At 43.9% G+C, this 22662-nt stretch overlaps 1 protein-coding gene across 1 annotated transcript in view; it reads left to right on the forward strand.

Annotated features, from left to right (window-relative positions):
* Positions 1–22662, forward strand: part of ica1 (islet cell autoantigen 1) — a 200011-nt gene that overhangs the window by 21734 nt on the left and 155615 nt on the right. The window lies entirely within an intron of this gene.

Raw genomic sequence — 22662 nt, forward strand, 5'->3', positions numbered from 1 at the left:
TAAACAATCTGATTGCACTGATTCTGTCTCGGGTTACTAACTCGGGATGGACATATTCCTGGAGGTTTCATCACATGATCTCCAACTGTTAGGAAAAATTGCTGTTTGACTGGTCCAATCTCCAATATTTTTGTAACTAGTAAATAAATAAATTCAAAAGAGAATAAGTAAAGCACAATGGGTCTAATTTTGTTGTAAAAATAATGGTGAAGCTAACAGCACTCACCTTTATTTACGTGGAAATCAGACAGCAACTTTCAGTGAACACACATGAGCAGTTATATGTGGAAATCCAGAGGTTGCTGACTGAAATGCCCTGCTCCTCCAAACGTTGCACAAAAATGGCACATTGCCAACTGACTAACCATTCAAGTACATTGAACGTCAGCAGTTGCCAGATTTACCTCATAGATATGGACAAATCTCACCAAAGAAATGTCAGGGCTTGTCCATTCCAGTGTAAGTACCTTTTTAACAGTGGAGTATGTCATAATTGCTGCCTAACAACCTCTCTAGCACTGAAATATATTTTTCATCAGTGTGGAGTGTTATTCTTTTGGATTTTAATTGTTGTTGATTTAAAAAAAGTTTTTCTTCTACTTTTTCTTTTACTTGCTCTTAATCCAATCTTTCTTTCCCTCTCATTTTGTTTTCTGTACCTGGTTTGACATTGAATTCACTATTCTAACTGAAACATCATGGTTCAGACTCTGTGCTGCACGTTAACAGTACTTAAGTCTGGTTAAGGCAATACACAATTGCTGCCCTGTTAAAAAGGTCGCAGGTGCCCTGTAGAGGATGCTGCACTTTTTGGATGGTTGGCTGACAGCAACTTGCCATGGAAAAGCCCATAGAAAATCTCTGGGCAAGTGTAAGTCAAATAAATGGCTGACACTAAAATAAAAGCAAAATACTGCAGATGCTGGAAATCTGAAATAAAAACAAGAAATGCTGGAAATACTGAGCAAGTCTGGCAGCATCTGTGGAGAGAGAAGCAGAGTTAACGTTTCAGGTCAGTGACCCTTCCTCAGTATATATAAATGGCTGACACTGTTCATTCCCCGCTCAGAGCAAAGTCTGGCCCAAAGATCCCTAAAAGCTGTTTAAAAATTTCAACAAGTAATGACTGCTTTGCCTTGAAATCAAATCTGTAAAAATGTGTACCTAATCTAAGTGTAATTTCAACATGCGGTATGTTTTCTATTACATGTATACCATAGGATCTTTACAAATTTCAACATAGCAAAAGGCTACTCAAGCCATTGTGGCACTGATCAGAATGCTGGTATATTATTTTGATCTATGTTCAAAAAGTTCCTTAATAAGCTGGATTATCAAGATACAATTGTATGTATAATGTGTATATGAACAACATTTATGATACCAACTGCTGTAATGGTGGATTTTATTCTCCCTGTGTGGGTATGTTCAAAATAGTATAACTGTTTTCTTTCTGTAGTTTTAATATTCATAATTTATTTTGGCATGGTTGAAATTAATTTCCTATTCAATAGAGTATGCAAAAATACCTCAGTGCACCAAAACATATTTTATTAATGCTGGTCTAAATTTACAACTTAATGATTCATTGGCACTGTGTAAATATAGTTTAAGATCAGCAGTTTGGAAAGTAATTGAAGCATGGATCTGTAAATTAGTATGTTAGCACTCATCAAATTGAAATATTACAACAATTTAAATAGCATGTCAATTAGAAATTTTAAAATAACCAATGGTATACTTTAAATGTTAGGTTATTTAGGCAGTAGTTACTCAATTCATAACTACAATCCACACTAAAAAATAGTGAGCAACTTCTTATGAAAATGTTTTGCATAAAAGACAAAAAAGGTATTATATACCTTCTCCATTTATATGATAGTTTGATATTTTATTGTTTTACTGCACATGTGTAATTTGAACAGAACCTCAATAATGAACTTCGAGATTATGACACAAATTCGGAACCTCCGTATCTCATATGTACCTGTGCAGTTTGAGTTATTCAGTTCCTGTGCTCCTGGGGTAATAATTCAGTAGGGTGCCTTTTTATCCTCCATTATTTTGTGATTAATAATTGGTTCAGGTACTCCAGAGCCATCATCTTCCTTTCTCTGCACACCATACTTTCTCCCATTGCCATCTGCCTTACCCCCCTCTTGTATTTTCTCACTGATTTTCCGCAATTTCCTTGCACATGCATGAATGCAAGAAGTATGAGAACTACTAAACAGTTTGCATGCTGAGCGTGCTTTCATATGCCCTTTTGGTTTTGTTGTTATTGCTTCTTCTTCCTCTTTGCTGTCTTCTTTAGTTCTTTCTCCAACTGGTATGCAAGCCAATACACACACACTACATAGGGCTTGCTGATGGAGAGGCTATGTACCATCTATAACTCTGCATTCACTGCATGCAAGAAGAGATGAGAGGAATGCTGACTGGTTTGAGACTTATTGGACCGAAATGGAGTCAGTTACTGCAACCAAGAGGAGAGCCCTCTTGAACTACAAGCAAGTCCCCAGCAAACAACCTAGATGCCCTCAGCTGCCAGAATCAAATGTCAGCAGACTGCTTGGCACTGCGCCAATCAATATCAGTTGAAACTCCAACAGCATACAATCTGCTGTTGAATCCAGGGGTGCTAGCAGGATGTATGAATGAATTAATAAAGCAATGGGCCCAGTAGCAACCAAATCAGCTCCCTTAAAGACACAGACAGGGATGATCATCACTGATCCGAGCAAGCAGATGGAAAGGTGGGTAGAGCATTACCTTGAACTCTATGCAACGGAGAACATTGTTATTGAAGAATGTCTCAGCACCATTCCAGACTTTTCTGTCATGGAGGAGCTGGACAGCGAGCCCATCATAGTAGAGCTCAACAAGGCCATTGACCGTCTTGCCAGTGATAAAGCCTTGGTAAATGATGAAATTTCATCTGAAATTATCAGAAGTGGAAAACAGGCACAGCTGCAGCATCTGCACAAACTTTAGTGTCTTTGTTGGAGAGAAATATCTGTGCCTCAAGGCATGCGTGTTGCAAACACCTTGTCCAAAAATAAGTGGGATCGCAGTCACTGCAACAATTACCAAGGCATCTCCTTCCCAAGTGTTTTGGGGAAGGTCTTTGCTCGTGTTGCTCTCACCAGATTGCAGACTCTGGCATCATGCATCTATCCTGAGTCTCAGTGCGGCTTCAGAGCTGGCAGATCGACAGTCGACATGATCTCACTTCAGCAGTTACAGGAGAAGTGCCGCGAACAGTACAGACCACTCTACGTTGCCTTCATAGACCTCAAAGCATTCGATCTCATCAGCAGAGACAAACTCTTCAGACTGCTGTGGAAAATAGTCTGCCCTCCTGGGCGTCATTTCTTCTTTTTACGAGAATGTGTACAGTTCCATCAGTTACAATGGAGCAACCTCAGATGCTTTCAAGATCAGCAAGGGGATAAAGCAGGGCTGTGTTCTGGTGCCATCTCTCTTAGGCGTATTTTTCTTCTTGCTTCTATTGTACACTTTCAGCAACTCAAATGAGGGTGTCTACCTGCATTCCAGAGCGGACAACAAGCTGTTCAACTTGGCAAGACTGTGCGCCCAGACCAAAGTGTGTAAGGTCCTAGTCCATGAGTTACAGCTTGCTGATGACACCGCGCTGGCATCCCAGACTGAAATTCACTTGCAATAGCTTGTAGATCGGTTCTCCTGGGCCTCACAAGGAGCTTGAACTGACAATCAGTGTCAGAAAGACCTAAGTTATGGGCCAGGATGTAGAGACTCCACCTTACATCAATATCAACAACCTCACTCTGGAGGTCAACAGCAGTTCCACATACCCTTGGATCAACAATCACCAGCAGCCTGTCCCTTGATGCTGAAATCAGCACCAGGATTGCCAAGGTCGCAGCTGTCATGTCAAAGTTGAGAAGGGGAGTGTGCACCAACAGCAAACTAACCTAAAATACAAAGCTCCGCGTGTACCAGATTTGTGTTCTCAGCACCCTCCTTTACAGTAGTGAAACATGGACAACTTATGCAAGCCAAGAAAAACTGTTGAACAACTTCCACCTCCGCTGCCTCAGACAAATATCGGGCATGTCTTGGCAGGACAGAGTGCCAAATATGGAAGTACACCAGTGCACAGGGATCCCAGCATGTTTGCCCTCCTGATTCAGCGGCGACTCCATTGGCTGGGTCATGTGAGCCGAATGGATGACTGCTGCATCTCCAAAGTTGAGTTCTATGGTGGGCTTGCTATCGGCACAAGACCAATAGCTCACCCATGTCTGCGATACAAGGATAAAAGCAAAATCCTGCAGATGCTAGAAATCTGAAATAGAATCTGTGATACAAGGACTCTGCAAGTGAGACCTCAAATTGACTGGGATTGGAGTCCAAGCATGGGAAGTTCATGCTGCTGACCGGAGTGCTTGGAGAGGAGCAGTCAGGAAGGGCGTGGAAAAAGCAGAGGACAAAAGGAATGACCAGATGGTGGAAAAGAGAGCCCAGTGAAAGGAAAAAACATCAGTCAACCTTGGACCAATGCTATTCCTCTGTGCCCGCTGTGGAAGGGATTATCACTCACGAGTCATCTTCTACAGCCACAACAGACGATGTTCAATCCAGAAGTGATATACACCCCAGGCGCAGTCCACTGTCTCCCAAGGCGGACGGATGCCATCAACACGTACACAATGCTGTTTTAAAAATGGTATTGATTCAGTCCAGCAAAGTGCTTTGATTTTGTGAAATGATTGCACTGTCAATGTGGATTGGAATTCTCATTAAATATTGGAATCTTTTAGAGAAGGAAGCATTGAAATTAGACTTTTGAAGAAGTAAAATCCTGCATTCGTTGTATAATTTGTTTGTGTTCAATTACTGGCCTGGTAAGATGTGCATATCATTGTTAAATATCACCATATGATGAAACTGTTCTGGGGAATAGGAAACAAAAACTTTTTTTCAACAGGTGAAATTATATCTTCCTGATTGAAAATACACAATTAAATGGAATGAGCTAGCTTTTGAACCATCCTTCTTTCATCATAATGAAGCAAATACCACAGCAGTTTACAACACAGGAGGAGGTCATTTGGTCCATCGTGTCTGCCGCTAGAACAATCCAAAAATAATTCCACCAACCTTCTCTTTTCACCTCCCCTGTATCTTCCCCTGCTTCAAATAGTTATCTAATTCTTCCTGAAAAGATTAACAATTTTCTGTCAGTGGAATGAGACATTGGGGGTGATTGTTGTGGGGTGTAGTATATGGTTCTAGCTGAGCATTTTGTTATACTGCCCTCCCTGTTTTGGGGAGGTGTTAATAAAGGTGTTCAATAATCGCTGCTTGCTGTGAGTCCACGTGTAGTCTAACTCAGTGAAATACACAACAGAAAGACGACGACCAGATGGGATTGCATTCTTGTTTACACTTTATTTAGGAAACAGTGGTCTGAAGAACATTGTGACAGACTTTTTGGAACTCCCAAAGTTGATTTTGAGGAACTTTGAGATGATTTGAAAGATTGCTTCGTGTGTCTGCACATCGTGTTCAGGTACAACTCAGTGAGTCAGCACAATACATCATTTTTTTTAAAAAAAAGGCACTGAAGACATATTTTGGAACAATGGGGGAATTCAACCTTAACAAAGAGGACTGGTGTAATTACGAACAAAGGTTACACATTTGGCTGAAAGCTAATAAAATAGGAAATGAGGATAAAGTAAATGTTTTCCTCACCATAATGGGGCCAGTTGCTTTTGAGGTGGTGTCTAACCAGTGTTGCCCGTGAGACCCCAGGACTATAGACTGTTCTGAAATTAATGAGATTCGGGACTCTTATTATGGCACAACTAAGAATAAAATTGCACTGAGAGTTGCATTCTGTGAAAGGAAGCAGTTACAATTGAGACTTGCAGATTGTATTCTTGAATTGAAGAAACTCTTTCGTCGCTGTGGGTATGGCACGAACTTAGAAGTGAACCTTAGAGACATGTTCGTTGGAGGTCTAAAGAACAGTAAAATCCAGGCCAAGCTTTTGAGTAAAGGCAAAAGCTGATGTGGAAGAGGACTGCAATGAGGCCACAGCCATGGAAAGGGCAGGAAGAAATAATTGTAGATTGCAAGGAAGTTATTTTCCTGAGCCGACAGTGGAGGCCCACTGGATTTCAGCAGGAAGCAGGCCAAGGCAGCCGAGTTCACAGTCTCAGAAATTTAGATGCTACCATTGCCATGGTAGCCACCAACCATCTAAATGCCCTCACTTCCAGTCGAAGTACTATGCCTGTCAGTCATATCCAGACAGCATGCAGGAGTAGAGGAAACAGTAATACTCCAAGTCAATCTAAAGCTCCAAGTTGCAGCAATGCATAAGGTCAAGGTCGTGGTAGACCTGAAGCTAGTTTAGGAGCCTCTAAGTCCTCAAATGCACATATGATAGATATTGGTATAGAAGTTGATATCAAGCAAGAAGATCAAGAGTTGTACTCCGAGAACAAGAAAAGCAGCACATGAAAGATGAGAGTAAAAAGGCTGAAGATATAATTCCAGCGCTCACAGTAAAAATTACAGTCTGAGGTTCACGACTTACTTACATTGTTGATACAGCTGCAGCAGTGTCTGTTATCTCGGAAGGCGAGTACAAGAAGCCCCTAAGTAACAATTCCTTACGCAAAACTGGTGTGAAACTCACTAGTTATTCCAAAAAGGGTATTTCGGTGTTACGTGAAGTTAGTGTTAGGATGCATCATCGTATTCCACCCTATTGCTTGCTATTGGTAGTAGCAGGAGGGAACAAAGTCTCCCTGATAGGAAGGAATTGGTTAACAAAATACAGTTAAACTGGGCTGAGTTATTTACAGTAGGTATCTGCAAGAGTACATCTGACATTGAGGAAATGCTAAGAGAGCACCAAGTGGTCATTGAGCAAGGAGGACCAAATAATAAAATTAGACATCAAAAGGCTGAAGTCAAGATAAAAGACAATGTACAGCTGACATTTTGTAAAGAAATGCCAGTATCTGCCAGCGAAATTAGTGAAGAAACTCGCAAGGATGTGGTGCTCAGTAAAGTGCTCAATTATGTCATGAATGGCTGGCCTAAAGAGCGTGATGATGAAAAATTGCAGGCGTATTTCATCTCACCTCATAGGTTGTCTCCTATGGGGTTTAAGAGTCATTATTCCACCAAGGTTTAGAGAGAGTGCTAGTGAGGTCAGAAACAGGGAGCAAGTGCAGCTGAACACGTGGCTACAGAGCTGGTGTAGGAGGGAGGGCTTCAGATATGTGGATCATTGGGATACCTTCTGGGGAAGGTGGGACCTGTACAAGAGGGACGGGTTGCATCTGAACTGGAGGGGCACCAATATCCTGGGCGGGAGGTTTGCGAGAGCTCTTCGGGAGGGTTTAAACTAGTTTGGCAGGGGGATGGGAACCGGAGCTACGGATCAGTGGATGGGATAGCTGTTGAACAGGCAGATACCGAGTGCAGAGAGTCTGTGAGGAAGGTTAGACAATTGACACGACAAAGTTGCAGCCAGTATGATGGGTTGAAGTGTGTCTATTTTAATGCAAGAAGTGTCAGGAATAAGGGTGATGAACTTAGAGCATGGATCAGTACTTGGAGCTACGATGTTGTGGCCATTACGGAGACGTGGATATCACAGGGGCAGGAATGGATGTTGGATGTTCCGGGGTTTAGATGTTTCAAAAGGAATAGGGAGGGAGGTAAAAGAGGTGGGGGAGTGGCATTGCTAATCAGGGATAGTATCACAGCTGCAGAAAGAGAGGTCGTCGAGGAGGGTTTGTCTACTGAGTCATTATGGGTGGAAGTCAGAAACAGAAAAGGAGCAGTCACTTTGTTGGGAGTTTTCTATAGACCCCCCAATAGCAACAGAGACACGGAGGAACAGATTGGGAGGCAGATTTTGGAAAGGTGCAGAAGTAACAGGGTTGTTGTCATGGGTGACTTCAACTTCCCTAATATTGATTGGAACCTCCTTAGTGCAAATAGTTTGGATGGAGCAGTTTTTGTCAGGTGTGTTCAGGAAGGTTTCCTGACGCAATATGTAGATAGGCCGACTAGAGGGGAGGCTATGTTGGACTTTGTGCTTGGCAACGAACCAGGCCAGGTGGCAGATCTCTCGGTGGGAGAGCATTTCGGTGATGGTGATCACAACTCCCTGACCTTTACTATAGTCATGGAGAGGGACAGGGGCAGACGGGAAGGGAAAATATTTAATTGGGGGAGGGGGAATTACAATGCTATTAGGCAGGAACTGGGGAGCATAAACTGGAAACAGATGTTCTCAGGGAAATGCACGACAGAAATGTGGAGGTTGTTTCGGGAGCACTTGCTGCGACTGCTGGATAGGTTTGTCCTGATGAGGCAAGGAAGGGATGGTAGGGTGAAGGAACCTTGGATGACAATAGATGTGGAACAGCTAGTCAAGAGGAAGGAGGAAGCTTACTTAAGGTTGAGGAAGCAAGGATCAGACAGGGCCCTAGAGGGTTACAAGGTAGCCAGGAGGGAACTGAAGAATGGACTTCGGAGAGCGAGAAGGGAACATGAAAAAGTCTTGGCGGGTAGGATTAAGGAAAATCCCAAGGCGTTCTACACTTATGTGAGGAACAAGAGGATGGCCAGAGTGAGGGTAGGGCCAATCAGGGATAGTGGAGGGAACTTGTGCCTGGAGTCGGAGGAGGTAGGGGTGGTCCTAAATGAATACTTTGCTTCAGTATTCACTGGTGAGAGGGACCTGGTCGTTTGTGAGGACAGCGTGAAACAGGCTGATATGCTCGAACAGGTTGAGGTTAAGAGGGAGGATGTGCTGGAAATTTTGAATGATATGAGGACAGATAAGTCCCCGGGGCCAGACGGGATGTACCCAAGGATATTACGGGAAGCGAGGGAAGAGATTGCCGCGCCTTTGGCGATGATCTTTGCGTCCTCGCTGTCCACTGGAGTAGTACCGGATGATTGGAGGGTGGCAAATGTTGTTCCCTTGTTCAAGAAAGGGAATAGGGATAACCCTGGGAATTATAGACCAGTCAGTCTTACGTCGGTAGTGGACAAATTATTGGAGAGGATTCTGAGAGACAGGATTTATGATTATTTGGAAAAGCATGATTTGATTAGAGACAGTCAGCATGGCTTTGTGAGGGGCAGATCATGCCTCACAAGCCTTATTGAATTCTTTGAAGATGTGACAAAACACATTGATGAAGGAAGAGCAGTGGATGTGGTGTATATGGATTTTAGCAAGGCATTTGATAAGGTTCCCCATGGTAGGCTCATTCAGAAAGTAAGGAGGCATGGGATACAGGGAAAGTTGGCTGTCTGGATACAAAATTGGCTGGCCCATAGAAGACAGAGGGTGGTGGTAGATGGAAAGTATTCAGCATGGAGCTCGGTGACCAGTGGTGTTCCGCAGGGATTTGTTCTGGGACCTCTGCTCTTTGTGATTTTTATCAATGACTTGGATGAGGAAGTGGAAGGCTGGGTTAGCAAGTTTGCCGATGACACGAAGATTGCTGGAGTTGTGGATAGTGTGGAAGGCTGTTGTAGGTTGCAACGGGACATTGACAGGATGCAGAGCTGGGCTGAGAAGTGGCAGATGGAGTTCAACCTGGAAAAGTGTGAAGTGATTCATTTTGGTAGGTCGAATTTGAATGCAGAATACAGGCTTAAAGACAGGATTCTTGGTAGTGTGGAGGAACAGAGGGATCTTGGGATCCATGTCCATAGATCGCTCAAAGTTGCCACCCAAGTTGATGGGGTTGTTAAGAAGGCGTATGGTGTGTTGGCTTTCATTAACAGGGGGATTGAGTTTAAGAGCCACGAGGTTATGCTGCAGCTCTATAAGGCCCTGGTTCGACCACACTTGGAATATTGTGTTCAGTTCTGGTCGCCTCATTATAGGAAGGATGTAGAAGCTTTAGAGAGGGTGCAGAGGAGATTTACCAGGATGCTGCCTGGACTGGAGGGCATATCTTACGAAGAAAGATTGAGGGAGCTCGGGCTTTTCTCATTGGAGCGAAGAAGGATGAGAGGTGACTTGATAGAGGGGTACAAGATGATGAGAGGCATAGATAGAGTGGATAGCCAGAGACTATTTTCCAGGGCGGAAAGGGCTATCACCAGGGGGCATAATTTTAAGGTGATTGGAGGAAGGTTTCGGGGAGATGTCAGCGGTAGGTTCTTTACACAGAGAGTGGTGGGTGCGTGGAATGCGCTGCCAGCGGTGGTAGTAGAAGCAGATACATTAGGGACATTTAAGCGACTCTTGGATAGCTACATGGATGATAGTGGAATGAAGGGTAGGCAGATAGTTTGATCTTAGAGTAGGTTAAAGGTTCGGCACAACATCGTGGGCCAAAGGGCCTGTACTGTCCTATGTTCTATGTTCTAGAGGAACATCATTAAGAACACACAGGGATAGTCCATATGAAAGCAGTAGCAAGCAGCAATTTTTGGTATCCAAAAGTAGATAGAGATATTGAAGAATTGGTGAAAAGTTGTGAAATGTGTCTCAGAATGAGAAATTATACAATCAAGGTCCCTTCCATTCCATGGTCAAACACAAGTAAACCGTGGGAATGAGTACATGTCAATTTCTTTGAAGTAAAAGATAGAGTATTTTGTTTTGGTCGACAGCTATAGCAAGCGGATAACTGTTGAGTCTATGCCGAATACCACAAGTGCCAAAACTATTGAGATTTTGAGAAGTTGGTTTACAGTTTGAGTTGCCAAAGGTGTCAGGGTCTGATAATGGTTCACAGTTTACATCAGAAGAGTTTGAAATATTTCTGAGTAAGGATAGAGTCAAACATACTCTAATATCACCCAGCTTCAAATGGTGCTGCAGAAAGAAATGTAAAAATTGTAAAGTGGTCTTTACAGAAATATTTATTAGGTGACAAGCTCGGCAGTAATTTCCATGTTTCTCTTCGACACAAGCTAGACAATTTTCTGTCCTTTTACAGAATAACCCCACAGTCTACAGCACGTTGCTCACTTTACAAGTTAGTGTTTAAACGTGCTCCTAGAAGAAGGTTTATTTTGCTTAAGCCTGACATCAATAGCAAAGTATAAAAAAAGCAAGACAGAGTGAAGTTGAGTCATGATACACAAGGCATAAAACCTGGAGAGTTCAGTACTGGTCAGAGGATCATGGTGAAAAGCCACCGAGGCGACAAGGAGAGCTATGTGCTTGGAGCTGTTGTAAAAAGACTAGGTACATTCACATTTCGATTGGAGAGAAACTTTGTCAGTGTCATGTAGATCATCTGCTTGAAAGAGGAAATCTGACAAAAAGGGAGAGCATGAAAAATACCTCCTATAGTTCCAATTCTTACAGTCCCAAGTGGAAGTCAGAAAGAAAGTGCAAGTCACAATTTCCCGATACCTCAGAATCCACCAATAGAGCAAAGTGAGTCCGGGTCTTTGAGATGAATCAATCAATTTAACAGTCCTAACCATTAAGTGGAGTTGGTATTCAGAGTTAAAGTTCAGGGTTGTCACATTTTGAGATGTTGAGAGAGCAGAGTCAAACTAATGGAAATGCATGAAGAGACCCAGACAGAAAGAGGAAAAAGCCAGATAGGTTAATTGAAAATATGTAGGAAGGAAGAAGTTTTTTCATTACTTCTTGTCAAATGATACTTTCGTCAAAGACATATTGGTGCTAAGGAAAAATAATTTCTTTTTATATGTAAATTACTCTGGAAATATTGATCATAAATTTTAGTTGTGATTACAGTAACAACAAGCATGCAATCCAACTTGTTAAATTTCAGGTTTTATTGTTTTCTGGGAGATTATGCACATGTACCATTTTACATTTTAATGTGTTTTTTTTTAAGTGGGGAGTGTAGTATATTATTAAAGCTGAGCATTTTGTTAGACTGCCCCCTCTGGGGATGTATAATATTTGCTGCCCTACCTGTTTGGAGAGGTGTTAATAAAGTTGTTCAATAATGGCAGCTTGCTTTAGTCCACATGTAATCTAACTCATTGAAATACACAACATGGGGGTTCTCCCGCTTGTCTGTTGCAACTTTGATGGAAGAGGTGCAGAAACCCCATGCAAGTGGGAGAACCTCCAGGGAAATTAACACCCATATTTTATGCACAGGAGCAGTGCTGGAAAAAGTTTCAAAAGTTAATCACATGCAGTTTTTTTTTCTAATCATTGCTTAACTGAATTTCAGCCACGTGAGATTAATATAGGCATTGAATGCATCTCACTGGCTATTTCTATCAGTAACAGTTCACGGAGGATCAAATGCAACAAAGAATCAGAAAACTAATGAATGTTTGGAGGTGGAGATTAGACTAATTGTTACTTTAAAACAAATAAATTGGTTAGTTTTATCAGCTTTTCAAACCTAAAAGGTAATTTGTAATTGGTTAGCTAGAAATTAGAATTTTCCAGTTCTGCACTGTACTTGGTTTCTTGATAGAATCTAATTGCTGGGCTGCTACATTCTCCTGTCTATATTTGTGTATCTTAGTGATGTCGAAGAAAGAATTAAAAGTTTGTACATGTGCATCAGCTTACACATCCTCAGGACAGTGCAATTTTTTTCACAGCCAATGAACTACTTTTTGAAATGTAGATACTGTTGTAAAAAAGGCAGACATGGTAGTCAGTTTGTGCACAGCCAGGCCTCATTAGCAACAATGTGACAAATGACCAATGAATTTCTTTTAGCGAAGTTGGTTGAAGGATAAATGGTGTCGTAGACACCAGGGAAATTGGCAAGCTCTTCTTTGAATAGCATCATGGGATCTTTTACTTTGACCTGAACAGGCAGACAAGGTCTCAGTTTAATGTCTCATCCGAAAGACATTACTCCCTCAGTACTACACTGATCATACATATGATCATACAAAGTTTGCAAACAGTGCACATTCTGGGCTGGATTTTGTGACGCCAGCGGGGCTGCTGGCACTGGGCCGAAAAGACGGGGAACCCCACCTCGGCCTTTTGGAGCCCCCCCGGCGTGATTGTACGGCGCCTGGGCAATTTACAACAGCTCAGCGCTAGGATACCCGTCCCTTTAAAAACAGGGTTCCCATCTCTGAGCTGCCGGCCAATTGCCGGGCCAGCAGCTGCCAGCCAATCACGGAGCCAGCAGATCAGTAGTATCAGCAGTGCCACCGGGAGCGGTGGCCATTGCCAGTACTGTAAGAGGCCTTGGACCCAGGCCCAGCACTGGAACCTGGACCAAGGTGAGTGAGGCGGGGTCACTGGGGCCAGACCAGCAGGGAGGGTGGGCATTTAATGCAGGGCGAGGGGGACGGGGTTAACGTAGTTGGAATGTTTCAGGCAGGGGCCCTCTGTGGGCCACATATTGCCCACAGAGGAGACCCCTTGTCACCCCAAGCCCGCAAGGAGGTTGCCTTGTTTTACTGGGCGACGACCTTTCCCACCCCTACCCCCCGCCGCTGGTTACATCCCACTGGTAGTAAGAAAAGGCCCTTAAGTAGCCTGTAATTGGCCACTTACGGGCCTCAATTGGCCTCTGGGTGGGAAGGCCATCAACGCCCTATCCCGCCCCCGACTAAATTCCAGTGTGACGGGCCCTCTCCTTCCCATAACAATTCTATGGGCACTCCTCCCTCCGAACCCATCTCCGGGGGTGGGGCATAAAATACAGCCCTCTGTACCTGTTATACGTCCTTTCTGTAACACTGTTATCTTCATCATGCCTGCCTATCATGCTTAAATTTACCAGTGCATTACTTCCCTCCCAATAATGAGTTCTTTTCAGTGCAGCTGACTTTTTTGCACTATTCTTCACAGGCATGTTACACTGTTGTTTTCCACAGCACCATTTGACTTTTGGGCCCCCGAATGCCTGATATGTCCTTGTTACCTCTCTATTTCCTGAGAGGACCATTCCCACTTCCCAGTTCTGTGCTCTGACCACTTATCCTGACTCCCCTCACACCCACCCCATCTGCATTGAACCTTTTACTTCCCTCCCCTCAATGCAAAAGCTATGTTTGCAGCTATGACTCAAATCATAATTTCCCACCCCGCAACACTCACCACCCCTTTCCCCGCCCCCCCCCCCCCCCCCCCCCCCACCCCACCCCGATCACTGAGCTATCTGTGCCGGAAAGGATCAGGCAACTTGCTAGTCAAATTAGGGCTCCAGCCAGTGACATTAGGCAAAGGTCCCACAAATTGCCCATTTATTGTATGCTGTGCATCAAAATTGCTGCAAGTATTCATCACACATATAATAATAACCTGGACCACTAATTTACAGGCTGAAATTTTCCATGCCCTTTGGGGATGGGCTGGGAGGTGGGAATGCTGGCAAAATGGTGCAGGAAAGCATTGACAGCAATATGCCTCCCCAGGTCCTGCTGCCAGCTGAAGTGGGGTCGCCTCCCACCTTTGCTCCGACAGTGAGATCTCAGCCACCTCCACAAAATTCAGCCCGCTGTTTCCATGCAAATTTGGACAAAATCACAGAATTTGAAGCTGACAAAACTCTGGGCAGTTTGTGGGACCCTTGCCCAGTGTCACTGGCTAGAGGCCTAATTTGACAAGCAAGTTGCCTGATCCTTTCCAGCACAGATAGCTCACTGATCAGGGTGTGGGTGGTGGGCTGGTGGAGGGCGGAGGGGGTTGGGGGGGTGGGTGGTGAGTGTTGCGGGGTGGGAAATTATGATTTGAGTCATGGCTGCAAACAGCTTTTAATAAAAATGGAATTTAAATTATTCACTCACCAAAAATCAGTGGCCCTTAAAATACACTGTAGATTACACAGCATTAAATAGTATATTTGCTGACTGATCGTGAGCCAGACGCAGGGAAATTCCTGCATATGTGTATGCATTTCTTCTGTTGCTCATAATGAGTCACAACAAGAATGGGCCATGTAACGCACGATGTAACGCTCCCCGGACTCAACAGGAGTGATTTTCGACTCCTTTCCAATCCATTTTTCAACATTAATGGGTCGGTAGCAGGGTTTGGCTATAATCACAATACATTTACCCTCTCCATCTACAACCTGCTGTATGTCAGCAACAAATCTGCTTCTCTCATGTTCCTTTTGGGCTGTAACTTGAAATCTAATGATTTTAATCTCGGACTTTAAAAATTTTTGTTTTAAATCTTGCTTTGCTTTCTGATAGACCTTTAAGTTGTGCTAATTAAGTACTAACATCAAGGTGCCTATCAAGTATGAAAGAAATCAGATAATTCTCAGCATACTTGGCAAAGATTGAAAGAGAAAAAATTGTTGACTTACCGTGAGGCCTGACGATTGCGATTTTCAAGTTGGCCTTGATTTAGGCAGCCATTGTTCTAGTCATGGCTCAGTAGGACAAGGCCACACTCAGCGATTGTGATGGAGAGGTCTGGGATATTGACTGATAAATATGACACAGTGAGTACTATTTCAGAATGCTGGTGTGTGGGCCAGCTCTCAGTCTCCAGGTGTTAGTGAAGAGGATTGACTGGGCAGGGTTTCTCCTTTGTGGGACTTTAATGAATCAGTTTTACTTTTACAGCAATCCAGCTAGCTCATAAATTACCAAATCTGTTGAATTACAATTCATAACTTCTCCTGGTGAACACATGAGCTCTGGCTTGCTTGTCCTGTACAATAACTACTGCATTAGTATAACTGCAAAATTCAGCTTATTCTTGTGCAGATGCTTGTAAACTAATTTACGCACGAAAGGTAAACAACAAAACATACAAAACTACTTCGATTCTGGCAGCAGGACAGCAGTGTTCTGCTTCAGCTGGTGTTATGTTATATGGCCTATACCTCTGGAGTGTTTAATGCTGGGAAATTTTTCTATTCACCCAACAGGTGGCAATCATAATCTACCTAGAGGATCTGGTAGGATGTATAAGCATTATCTTAAAAATTCCGTGTGCATAGCACTAGAATATTTAAGCTTAGTTGAAAGTGCAGTGACTGTTATGTAGGCAAACCCAACAGTCAATTCATGTACAGCGAGATCTTGCACGCAACAGTGAGATGAAAGATTAGTTTTTGGTGATGTTGGTTGAGAGAGAAGTGTTGCCAGGGTATCTGGAGAACTTCTGGCTCTTCAAGTAGTTGCATGGAATCTAGGAACATAGCACAAAGAAACAGTAGTAGGACATTTAGTGCCTCGTGCCTGTTCTGCCATTCAATGAAATCATGGATGATCTGTGATCTAACTCTATATACTCACCTTTGCCCATATCCCTTAATACCCGAGTTAGCAAAAATCTATCAATCGCAGTTTTAAAACTAACAATTGATCTAGCATCAACTCTCTAGCCTTTGGCCCTCAGTTTGCCACGACATTTCTGCAGCTACTGATTTGCTCAACCGTCCCCTCACCTCCAACTTTGTTGCCCTGGTCCCCTTTGAAACCATTATCATCACCCTGGCCATTCCCCTGGTACGACCCTCAACTCCATTCCAAGGGACACTGACTTGAACAGATTTGGCGGACAACTAGTTTAGCCATCCACCGTCAGATCTGGCTGGACAACATAAAGTCTGCCAAACTGCTCACTGTTCCACGATCATCCAGGAATATAAAAATAACCCCCAGCAACTTCTCTCTATTCCGAATCATCATCTTAAACCTGTCTCTCCTGTCTCCTCCACCCTCACCTCCAACATTAAGTGCGAGGAGCTCATGAACTGCTTTGTCACTGAGATTGAGACCATCCCATCAGCTGCCTCTACCATATCCGTCTCTTCTACTAGCCCACCTGGCCAAACTTTCTCCAGTGTATCCACCAGCCCAACCCCTGAACATGCTGTTCCTCTAGTTTCTCTTTTATCTCCTTCATGCCTTTTCCAAGCTCATCTTGTCCATGAGACACACCTCCTGCTCCCTCAACCCTATTCCCACTAAAATACTGACCACCCAACCTCCCTTCCTGGTTCCCATGTTTGCTGATGTTAACAGTTCTCTCTCTTCAGGGACTGTCCCCCTCTCCTTTTAAATCTGATGTCATCACACCCCCTCCTCAAAAAAAAACCTCTTGATTCCCTCAGTCCTTGGAAACTACCACCTCATCTCCAACCTCTCCTCTTCAACATACTCGAACATGTTGCCTCCCAAATTCACACCCATCTTTCCTGGAACTCCATGTTTTAACCTCTTCACTCAGGTTTCTACCCCTGCCGCAGTGTCAAAACAGATTATCTATCTAATCGTAACCAGAGTATCACTTGCAGTGGTTTCTCTTTCCACTCCCAAGCCATTAACTTTGGTGTCCCCCAAGCATCTGTCCTTGGCCCCCTCCTATTTCTCATCTACATGCTTCTCTGCGACATCATCCGAAAACACAGCATTAGTCTCCATACGCACTGACAACATCCAATTCTGCCTCACCTCCACCTCTCAACTGTCGCTTAATTATCAGATTGCTTGTGTGACATCCAGTACTCAATGGGCAAACATTTCCTTCAATTTAATATTGGGAAACCGAAGCCATTATCTTTGCTCCCCGCTCCAAACTCCCTTCCCTATCTACTGATTCCATCCTTCTCCCTGACAACTATCTAAGGTTGAACCAGACTGTTTGCAACCGTAGTGTCATATTTGACCCTAAGATGAGCTTCTGACCACATATCTGTGCCATCATCTAAGAGCACCTATTTTCACCTATGTAACATCACCCAACTTAATCTTGCCTCAGTTCATCTTCTTCTGAAACCTTCAATCGTACCTTTGTTACCTCTAGACTTGACAATTGTAATGCACTCCTGGTCAGCCTCCCTTGTACTACTCTCCGCAAACTTGAGGTCATCTAAAACGTTGCTGCATGTGTCCTTATTGGCACCAAGTCCTGTTCAACCATCACCCCTATGTTTGCTGACCTGAAATTACTTTTTTATTCGTTCATGGGATGTGGGCTTCGCTGGCTAGGCCAACATTTACTGCCCATCCCTAATTGCCCTTGAGAAGGTGGTGGTGAGCTGCCTTCTTGAACCGCTGCAGTCCTTGAGGTGTAGGTATACCAACAGTGCTGTTAGGAAGGGAGTTCCAGGATCTTGACCCAGTGACAGAGAAGGAATGGTGATTATAGTTCCAAGTCAGGATGGTGTGTGGCTTCTAGGGGAACTTGCAGGTGGTGGTGTTCCCATGTATCTTCTGCCATGTCCTCCTAGGTGGTAGAGGTCGCGGGTTTGGAAGCTGCTGTCGAAGGAGTCTTGGTGAGTTGCTGCAGTGCATCTTGTAGATGGTACACACTGCTGCCACTGTACATCGGTGATGAAGGGAGTGAATGTTGAAGGTGGTGGATGGGGTGCCGCTCAAGTGGGCTACTTTGTCCTGGATGGTGTTGAGCTTCGTGAGTGTTGTTGGAGCTGCACCCATGCTCTCCAGGCAAGTGGAGAGTATTCCATCACATTCCTGACTTGTGCCTTATAGATGGTGGACAGGCATTGGGGAGACAGGAGGTGAGTCATTCAGCACATAATTCCCAGCCTCTGACCTGCTCTTGTAGTTACAGCATTTATGTGGCTGGTCTGTTTCAGTTTCTAGTCAATGGTAACCCCCAGGATGTTGATAGTGGGGGATTCGGCGATGTTAATGCCGTTGAACATCAAGAGGAGATGGTTAGATTCTGTCTTGTTGGAGATAGTCATTGCCTGGCACTTGTGTGGCACAAATGTTACTTGCCACTTATCAGCCCAAGCCTGGATGTTGTCCAGGTTTTGCTGCATCTGGACATGGGCTGCTTAAGTATCTGAGGAGTTGCAAATGCTATTGAACATTGTGCAGTCATCAGCAAACATCCCCACTTCTGGCCTTATGATGGAGGGAAACAGCGGAAGATGGTTGGGCTTAGGACACTACCCTGAGGAACTCCTGCAGTGATGTTTTGGAACTGAGATGATTGCTCTCCAACAACCACAACCATCTTCCTTCGTGCTAGGTATGGCTCCAACCAGCAGAGAGTTTTCCCTCTGATTCCCATTGACTCCAGTTTTGCTAGGGCTTCTTGATGCCATTATCCATCAAATGCTACCTTGGTGTCAAGGGCAGTCACTCTCTTACTTAACCTCTGGAGTTCAGCTCTTTTGTCCATGTTTGGACCAAGGCTGTAATGAGGTCAGGCGCTGAGTGGCTCTGGTGGAACTCAAACTGAGCGTCAGTGAACAGGCTATGGCTGAGCAAGTGCCCCTTGGAAGGTGTCATTGACAGTGCTATCATTACTTTGATGATGATTGGGCTTGATTGATAGGGTGGTAATTGGCTGGGTTGGATTTGTCGTGCTTTTTGTGCACAGGACATACCTGGGCAATTTTCCACATTGTCGGGTAGATGCCGGTTTTGTAGCTGTACTGGAACAGCTTGGCTAGGGGCACAGCTAGTTCTGGAGCACAAGTCTTCAGTAGTATTGCCAGAATATTGTCAGGGCCCATAGCATTTGCAGTATCCAATGCCTTCAGCCGTTTCTTGATATCACATGGAGTGAATCGGATTGGCTGAAGATTGGCATCTGTGATGCTGGGGACGTCAGGAGGAGGCCGAGATGGATCATCTACTCAACACTTCTGGCTGAAGATGGATGCAAATGCTTCAGCCTTGTCTTTTGCACTGATGTGCTGGGCTCCCCCATCATTGAGGATGGGAATATTTGTGGATCTTCCTCCTCCTGTTAGTTGTTTAATTGTTCACCACTATTCATGACTGGATGTTTAGTTTAGTTTAGAGATACAGCACTGAAACAGGCCCTTCGGCCCACCGAGTCTGTGCCCACCATCAACCACCCATTTATACTAATCCTACACTAAATTCCATATTCCTACCACATCCCCATCTGTCCCTCTATTTCCCTACCACCTACCTATACTAGTGGCAATTTATAATGGCCAATTTACCTATCAACCTGCAAGTCTTTGGCTTGTGGGAGGAAACCGGAGCACCCAGAGGAAACCCACGCAGACACAGGGAGAACTTGCAAACTCCACACAGGCAGTACCCAGAATTAAACCCAGGTCGCTGGAGCTGTGAGGCTGCGGTGCTAACCACTGCGCCACCTGCAGAGCTAACCACTGCGCCACCTGCAGAGCTTGGGGCTGATCCATTGGTTGTAGGATCACTTAGCCCTGTCTAACGCATGTTGCTTCCGCAGTTCAGCATGTAAGTGGTTCTATGTTGTAGCTGCACCAGGCTGACACCTCATTTTTAGTTATGCCTGGTGCTGCTCCTGGCATACCCTCCTGCATTCTTCATTGAACCAGGGTTGGTCCCCGACTTTGATGGTAATGATAAAATGGGGGCTATACTGGGCCATGAGGTCAAGCAATGCCTCGATTTTAAAATTGTAATACTGTTTTCAAATCCATCCATGGCCTTGCCCCTCCCTGTCTCTAATCTTCTCCAACCCAACAACCCTCCATGATATCTGCGCTCCTCTAATTCGGAGCTCTTGAGCATCCCTGATTCAATTGTGCCACCATAGGTGACTGTGCCTTCAGCTGCCAAGGTCCTAAACTCTGAATTCCCTCAGTAATTCTCTCTGCCTCTCTACCTCTTTCCTTCTTTTCAGATGCTCATTAAAACCTACCTCTTTGACCAAGCTTTTGGCCATTTGTCCGATTATCTCTTTATCTTGCTTGATGTCTAATTTTGCTTTACATTGCTCCTGTGGAGTACCTTGAGATATTTTATGACGTTAAAGGAGCTATATAAATATAAGTTCTTCTCTTCGCTGTCATCATCATTGTCCAGGACTCCTGCTCAGAATCACTGTCCAGTAACCCTTAAATCAAAGCAAAATACTGCGGATGCTGGAAATCTGAAATAAAAACAAGAAATGCTGGAACCACTCAGCAGGTCTGGCAGCATCGGAACGAAGAAGGGTCACTGACCCGAAACGTTAACTCTGCTTCTCTTTCCACAGATGCTGCCAGACCTGCTGAGTGGTTCCAGCATTTCTTGTTTTTAGTCCAGTAACCCTTGTTGGAAAGTACTCATCTGTAGATACTGCATGAGGACAAGAGCAGCAATAAATATCGGTTATGCCAGCAACACATTTCAGGAAATGAATAACAGTGACTGGCACAGCAGTATCAATAGACACTTAAGTTGGAGGTGGGGTACGACTTGCAGCAGGACTCACAGAAAACAATGCGTTTTACAGGAAACAAAGTCTATTTATTCAGCAAACAGTGTCCATTTAAATAAAGCATTATAGTAAACAGTCTACATAGTCTATTTATACAGAGTCTCTGCAAGATACAGCAAACAGAATCCACGACCAAGCAACTTCTCCTGATAAATGCAGGGCGATTGATCCAGCAAAATGCAGTGGAAGGAGGATAACTACATAATACAAATTACATGCATAAAATCAGTCGCAGTCACTTGCAGAAGTCCATGATTGATGGGGAAATTATCTAATTGTCACTATTCTGGGCGTGAATATTGGTCTCACTATATGCAGCCAAGTCCTGCTGCATTTACATCTTCCTTTCCCAGTCAGCAGCTGGAAAGGCCAGGTGTGGAAGTGGGGGGTTGTTGGGGAAATCGGAGGTCAGGGTGAGATTGTGGATGCAAGGTGAGATCATGTGTCATGGATCCGTTTTGTGGTGGGGTGCATGGAGATCCAATCTGGGAGGGTTGGATCGCAGTAGTCAAAGCAGGTTAGTTTGAGGATTGAAGGACCAGGGAGAAGCACTCCTACTCCTCTTGGTACATAAGCAGTTCTGGGAAAGCACTTACTTGCTGGATCTGACATTTCTTGCAGTCCTTCAGCTACCAAGTTTCCCAAACCTGCACAGTTAAATGTTAAACTGTGGTATAATTTGTGGCACACAGCCTTATTAAATTCTTTTCAACTGCAGACCGTGTGGAGAGCACGTTAGTTACCCACCCAAACCACCTCTATTAAAACCAAGAGTTGGAGGTGGTTTAGGGGGGATTAGGTTTCCAATTTTTGAAATTTTAACCTCCTGCCCATCCTGGGGGTGAGATTGAAATTCCCCACATAGTAGTTAATGCCTTAAGAAGATGAAGAAAAGGGGACAAAATGAGACACGTTTGGAAAAACAACATTTAGAAAAGTTTTTAGGAAAGCATTAATCACTTTGCAACTGTAAAACATACTGAATTAAGAAACAGAGAATTGAATTGCAAACAAAATGAAATAAGGCTGCACTCTTTAAGTGATGAAGTATCGACGGCAGCTGTTCTAATAAGAATAATTCTGATACTAAAAATTTTGTGGTATAAAGCTGCTATAGCTGGGATTTCTCTATAAGGGAATTGTTAGATAAGTGGAATTTTATTTGTGGGAGCTGAGGCTGTGCTTTCAAGAAAAAATTGAGTGTAGAATTATGACGAGTGGGTAAAATTTTTTGTTCGCTGGCACCTAATAAGGGGAGACGGTGGCGTAGTGGTAATGTCACTGAACTAGTAATCCATAGGCCAAAACTAATGCTCTGGGGACACTAGTTCAAATCTCACCGTGGCAGCTGGTGGAATTTAAATTCAATCAATCAATTAATAAATAATCCTGGAAATAAAAGCTAGTATCAGTAATAGTTCACATAGATCAAGAAAAGCAGTGGTCCTAATACTGACTCCTGGGGACATAAGAAATAGGAGTAGGCCATTTGGCCCCTCGAGCCTCCTCTGCCATTCAATAAGATGGCCTGACTGGCC

Source organism: Heterodontus francisci, chromosome 2, assembly GCF_036365525.1.
Source record: "Heterodontus francisci isolate sHetFra1 chromosome 2, sHetFra1.hap1, whole genome shotgun sequence".
Taxonomy (NCBI): domain Eukaryota; kingdom Metazoa; phylum Chordata; class Chondrichthyes; order Heterodontiformes; family Heterodontidae; genus Heterodontus; species Heterodontus francisci.